Genomic DNA, 6,646 nt, shown 5'->3' with positions numbered 1-6,646 from the left:
GCTGGGAGCTGAGCAATATCATTGCCAGCCACAGAGTGCGATGGAGCAGGATGCTTAATTTATGTTACCTGCTCCATATTTTATCATTAATCATTTTCTCATAAATTCTAAAGATTATTCCCTCGGGTTGCCAAATCGATAACAAGGTGACATAAGTTCAGGTTAAAGGGGAGGTTAGAACATGGAATAATTAGCCACAAGTAGAGATTGATTTTCAAACCATACGATCATTTAACGTAGGGTAAATTTGAAGAGAAAAAAGAGTAAGGAGAAAGAGCAATAAATTTGATTTTGAAAGAACTTGTACGTTATAGCTATTTGTCAAGTCAAATACGTTAGTCATTTTTCATACAGAAAACTCCCACAAATAGCCATAAAATAAATAACCAAATCAGTTGGAGGATTGGTGGCTAGGTTTTTTAAGTATCCTGAAGTAGTTCTCACCTGATCTCATCTTCCAGAACGCCCACCCTACTCTCTTCCCATCACAGGATCAACCTGCTTTTTAAATGAATCCAGTGTCCTTGCCTCAGCCACTCTTCCTTGAAACCTGTTCCAACCATTAATTCCCAATGGGTGAAGAAAACCTTCCTGAATTCTGTCCTGAAATCACCCTATGCAACTCTAAACCTATGTCCTCTTGTTCTACTATCTTCGTACAACCTAAAGTATTTTTATGGGCTTACTTTTTCAATCTCATTTAAATTATTTCTATCACAAGCCTGTCTTCAAAGCTCCATTGAACTAATATAAAGGGATCTCATTATGTATCAAAAAGAATGAAATCCAGCATCTTGATCACTGTGACATGGTTCTTTACCAGCAATAATATTGCTTAAAATTGATGCTTCTAATTATCAGATCAGAATGGAAAGGAAATGAGTTTGCAACATAATTCAAGCAGCAGATTCAAATTCTTTCTCTCTTGTTTCCGTCTTGTTGTTAGTTAAAATGCTTCAGGACACTTAAAAAATGAATTACCGCATTCGTATCTATTGGCTTCGTATTTTCAAGCACAGGAAAAGAAGCTGCAGCATCAATTTTCTGTGCTTCAAGTAGCAGAAAAGCATCTGATAATAGCTTATTTTAGCATTAATAAGGTCCTTTGGGATGCCCATTATTCTGAATTTTTTTTGAACGATTCACCGCAATAATAATATCAAGGATTTAGCTTGACTGTACTTAGCAGCAAATGAAGTGAAGCTTTTGAAATGTCATTGTGATTAATAAGAATTATTTATGTATTTCCTACACTCCCCTTTCTCTCTTTTTGGGTAATAATAATAATAATCCTTGCATTTGATATAGCTCCTTATCACGTCTTCGAGATGTCTCAAAGTGCTTCACAGGATATACTGCAAAGTGAAATAACTGTATATTTTGTGGGCGAAAGGCAAAGGCATCACAAATGTATTTACACAGTCGAGCATTGATGGAGCTTGAAGATCATTTAAACCAAAGTTAATTAGCTTAACAAGAGTTGTTGCCGTACTTTTGTTTGAAATAATGTTTGTCAAATATAACTTGTATGTGTGTATGCACACTGCAAATTATAGGGAAATAGAGAACCTATGTTTAGATTGGGTGGTTCAAGGATCAGAATGAACTGTAAAGGAATATCATGTGAAGTGGCCTTTAACTGGCAATACACCAAGAAATAAGAGCCCATATATATGAAACGAGAAAATAATTTTCTCCACATCAACCCCAACCCTCTCTACAAGCCCAACAGTAAGTTACTTTACCTACTCTCAGTCCACTCATTCTATTTTGTGGGGAATAGTGTTCATAAATACTCTCTGGTCCTCGAAAGTAATCATGTAAGGTTTAAGGAGAATCAAGGGGAAATCATTCAACACTGGCCTACCATCCTTCTAGCTATTCATTGCCATCCCAGATAAATCAGGTTACTGAGTACTGGATTTGGATTTGTGAAGCAGAAGATTCTGGATTTGAATTCCGGGGTGGGGGGGGAAGGGGGCAGTCAGCCCTTAAAAATATATACAAACATAGTTCTTCAGAAGTAAGCAGGATCTCCCTGATGCTGAAGTGGCTCTGAGGAAACTTAATGAACAAAAGACCTGCAGTAGTCTAAACCACTGGTGATCATCAACCTGGCTGTCTGGCTCATTGATGAGAGTTGGAGATGTAGGCATGTCCTCAATTCAACCCTGGCCTCCACTCCTCCAACAAAAATCCAACCCATGGATCCTGCAGCTTAGAAAATATTGTTCGTACATTTAAAAAAAGGTTTATACAATGCAAGGACAACTGTGTATACTTAGCAAGTGTGACATTTGGGTCTAGATGGGTTCCTATATCTGCTTTTCAGGAAAGTGAAGTGGTTTCATACACCTCTGCAGGGAAGAAACAGTTAACTACAATATCTGGTTCCATATTCTGTTGTAGATTAAATCTAGTCAGTTGTAGGTGACAAGCTCTGGCCATTAATTAGGCTGTAGTATTAGCTGTTCCAAAAACAGTTTCTAATTTAACAATGTGTTCTGATGAGAAGCTAGCAAAAGGTCTCCTCGACATGACACTTCAGTTGCACAGAATTACCCCTGAGCTGGTCATGTGGAATGGATAGGTGGCGTATCTAGTCATGTCCCCCCCCCCCCCCCCCCCCACCCCCAGAAGAACGCTGTTTACAAGTTGGAGAATTCAGCCCAAAATCCACTTCTGCTCTGGATATCAAAGATCACCAATGGACACAGTTTTCAAAGAAATGGAGGAATTGTATGTATAAATGCTTGGAAAATAGGCAGTAAAATATCAACAATTTTTATTCTTAAACCTCAGGCCGAATTGGTCAAGACATCTTCTTTCTTCTCACTATCTACTTATCTTTTATTATAAGCATTCACATTGCCTGACTTCATGCCATGGAAATTTAACTGGAGGGCTCCCTTTGATATTGGGCTGGTGATGAATGGATTTAATTTTCCACAAAAATGCAACCTTTATTTTTCCAGAAATATTTGCTTAGGTTTATTATGCCCGTGAGGTAGATTTTGTGAGTTGCAACTCTTATAGACTGCGACCTGTTTTTCTGTGAATTCATTCAGTTCCAGAGTTTGTCACAGTGTAAAAAGGGATATGCTATCACTGTGTATAACATTCTACACCTAAATTAAACTTTCTTTTTATTTCTTACTTGATGAAGAGCATTACAAGGTGCAGAGAGATGTTGTATATTGTGGCTTGACCCAAGGTCAGTGTATTTTTTATTTGAGTCAGAAGGCTGGAGGTTCAAGGCCTTAGACTGGTGTCTGTTGGGAGCAGGACTGAATCTTTCCCAGTAAATCTTACCCAAAGCTAAAGAATTATTTAAAAACAAGTGATTGGTTGAATCAACAGGATATTTTGTGTCATTTTTGGTTAATCCAAAGCGGTTGGAGACTTCAGCATTCAAACCAATGTGGCTGGGATTCAGGTAGATTCTCAGAAAGAGAGTTTGAGTTTTGTGTAGAATTTTCTGCACTGTTGATGTCGTGCTGACATGCCTAACAAATCATAGCGAGTGCGGAAAATCAAGACACATGTTTTCTCACTGTCGGCAAGCTCTCTTCATTAAACTTCATCAATCAGGCCAAACCACCACTGAACCAATTATTTAGAAATCCAAAGTAGCTGAAGGATAAAATGGGAAGGAGCAATGTTACTCGCTGTGATTAATTAACGCCCCACATGCTTCAGTTTACATTAAATGTTCTCTCTTTCTGACAGCTCAGTGATAATAAGACCTCAAATACGTTTCCAGTCTCTGAACTATCGTCTACAGTCAAGCTATTATCCCCTCTGATGCTGTTTGCAATTATTTTCTCAAAGACCTTGCACCAAGTATGATTGTTTCTGTATACCAACAATATTCTGAACCTTTTAACTCTTGCAATTTGATACAAACATTGCGGTTAAATTTGATACATTTATTTCAAGTATCTTCTTATTTATCCTTTTAGTGCTAAAACACATTTCTTTCCTGGACAAATTATTTTTATTCAAGTAATAATTTTCAGTAAATTTATAGCTCTACAAGCATGTAGATACGATTTAAGGAAAATATAAGGAATTTAATGAGGTTTACTTTTGTATTGACAGTAATTATCTCAGAGGTGCTTGGAGATGTATCGATGTGAAAAGTGACATAACATTGCGAGTTCTTTCTATCTTCACACATTTCAATAATATCCATTAGATAATATGTTGCGATTTTGTTATAACTGTTGTTATAAAAACCTTCATTCTGGCATAGTAAAGAGTTTTTTTTATTCTGTCTGTATTGATGAATAATAATAATTCTTATATTTGATATAGCGCCTCTTCACATCATCGAGACATCTCAAAATACTTCACAGGATATACTGTAAAGTGTATATACTGTAGACTGTATTTTGTGGGTGAAACGCGGCAGCCAATTTGCGCACATCAATGCACAACAAAATATTTTCCTCCACCACAGCATCAAGCTGCTTTTTAATTGAGTCAAGTATCCTGATTTCAACCACCCTGTAATTGTTGCATTTTCTGACTTTGAGACATCTCTACGATGAGTCCTGTAGCTCAGTGGTTAGAGCCCTCGCTTTGCAAGTGAGACACCTGGGTTCAATTCCAGGCAGGGCGAAACCTTAGGCAAGTTTCCTTACTCCACACGTCTAATAATAAAACCTCCAAAACAAAACAATAATAAATTGGTCATTTCAATCCACGAGACGTCGAGAAGATGTGAAAAGCTCTATATCAAATGCAAGGATTATTATTATTATTATAAGGATTTTTATGTTTATTTCTCCCTTATGATTATTTTTAGAAACAGATTAATTGGGACATTAATTTCACTTGTGTGAGGAATTGCTGGCACAGATTAGTTGCCACACAACATTTCAAAGTAATTCACTGAGTGATTTACTTGAAGTGGTGTTTTCGTGTCACAAGATACTACATCAAATGCAAGAAGTTAACGCAGCTCAACAGCAGGTCTCCCATTTCTCATTGGCATAGTAAGAGTGTCACCAAGTGGTTATGGAAAAGCATTGCAGACAAATTGCAACCTGACATCAGGATTACTGACCTGTGCCTTTTATAATAATAATCATCCTTGCATTTGATATAGCGCATTTCACGTTCTCAAGACGTCTCAAAGCGCTTCACACAATATACTGTGAATGAATTGACTGCAGCCAATTGTGCGCAGCAGTGTCCCACGAACAGTCGTGGATTGAAGTGACCAATTTATTATTGTTTTCTTTTTTCTTGAGGGATTATTATCAGGCGTGTGGATTAAGAAACTTGCTCAAGATTTCAACCTTGTGAGGTGAGCTCTCTAACCACTGAGCTACAGGACTCCACACATCTTTAGGGAATGTCCTCACAATAGCTCTCTATAACTCTTATTGGCCTATGTTAGATGCTGATTTATCATTAACCAAACATGCAGACAGTGTTAATATAGTTTAGTTTGAATACTTTAACCATTTAACCCTGCATTTTGCTATGTCCTGAAGTCTGTCTTCTCATCGGCATCAAACTTCATGACCCTGTTGTTGTCTGACACAATAAATTCCTTATTCACCATCAGAGAACAAGTAGAAAGTCAATTATCCAGTTTGAAATATTGAGTATTATAAACTACAATTAATAGAACATAAAATGGAATCTGGAACACCACTGTCAGTTCAGCTCAATTGATAACACTAATGTCCAGATCCAAAGAACTGTGGCTCTGCTTGTCCCTTGTCCCCTCGCTCCACCACCAGCGGCCAGGCTTTCAGCCATGACACCCTAAAGCTTTGGAAATCCCTCCCCAAATCCTCCACTTTGCCCCCTTCCTTCTCTTTTAGATCACAACTGAAGACATTCCTCTTCGACCGTGCTCACAGTCACCTCCTCCCTCCCTCCGGTTCAGCATTAAGATCTGCCACTGTTAAGCGCTGCGAGATTTGCTCCACGTGAAGGGCGCTATTTACAGTAAAAATGCAAGTTGTTGTGGTGGGTTCCAGTCCCAGGTCGGGACTTGAAAAACAGACAAGGGGGTTGACAGGGAGCAGGGGCGGAGTAAAGACAGTGATTGACAGGGAGCAGGGGCGGAGTAAAGACAGTGATTGACAGGGAGTGGGGAGGGCGGAGTAAAGACAGTGATTGACAGGGAGCAGGGGCGGAGTAAAGACAGTGATTGACAGGGAGCAGGGGCGGAGTAAAGACAGTGATTGACAGGGAGCAGGGGCGGAGTAAAGACAGTGATTGACAGGGAGCAGGGGCGGAGTATAGACAGTGATTGACAGGGAGCAGGGGCGGAGTAAAGACAGTGATTGACAGGGAGCAGGGGCGGAGTAAAGACAGTGATTGACAGGGAGTGGGGAGGGCGGAGTAAAGACAGTGATTGACAGGGAGTGGGGAGGGCGGAGTAAAGACAGTGATTGACAGGGAGTGGGGAGGGCAGAGTAAATAATAATAATAATAATCCTTGCATTTGATATAGCGCTTTTCACATCGGGAGGACGTCCCAAAGCGCTTCTCAGAATACACTGTAAAGTGAATTGACTGTATATTTGTGGGCGAACGCGGCAGCCAATTGCGCACAGCAATGTCCCACAAACAGTCGTAGATTGAAGATGACCAATTTATTATTGTTTTTGGTTTTGGAGGG

This window comes from Callorhinchus milii, unplaced genomic scaffold, assembly GCF_018977255.1.
Source record: "Callorhinchus milii isolate IMCB2004 unplaced genomic scaffold, IMCB_Cmil_1.0 Scaffold22, whole genome shotgun sequence".
NCBI lineage: Eukaryota > Metazoa > Chordata > Chondrichthyes > Chimaeriformes > Callorhinchidae > Callorhinchus > Callorhinchus milii.
Note: the sequence above shows the minus strand (reverse complement) of the source record.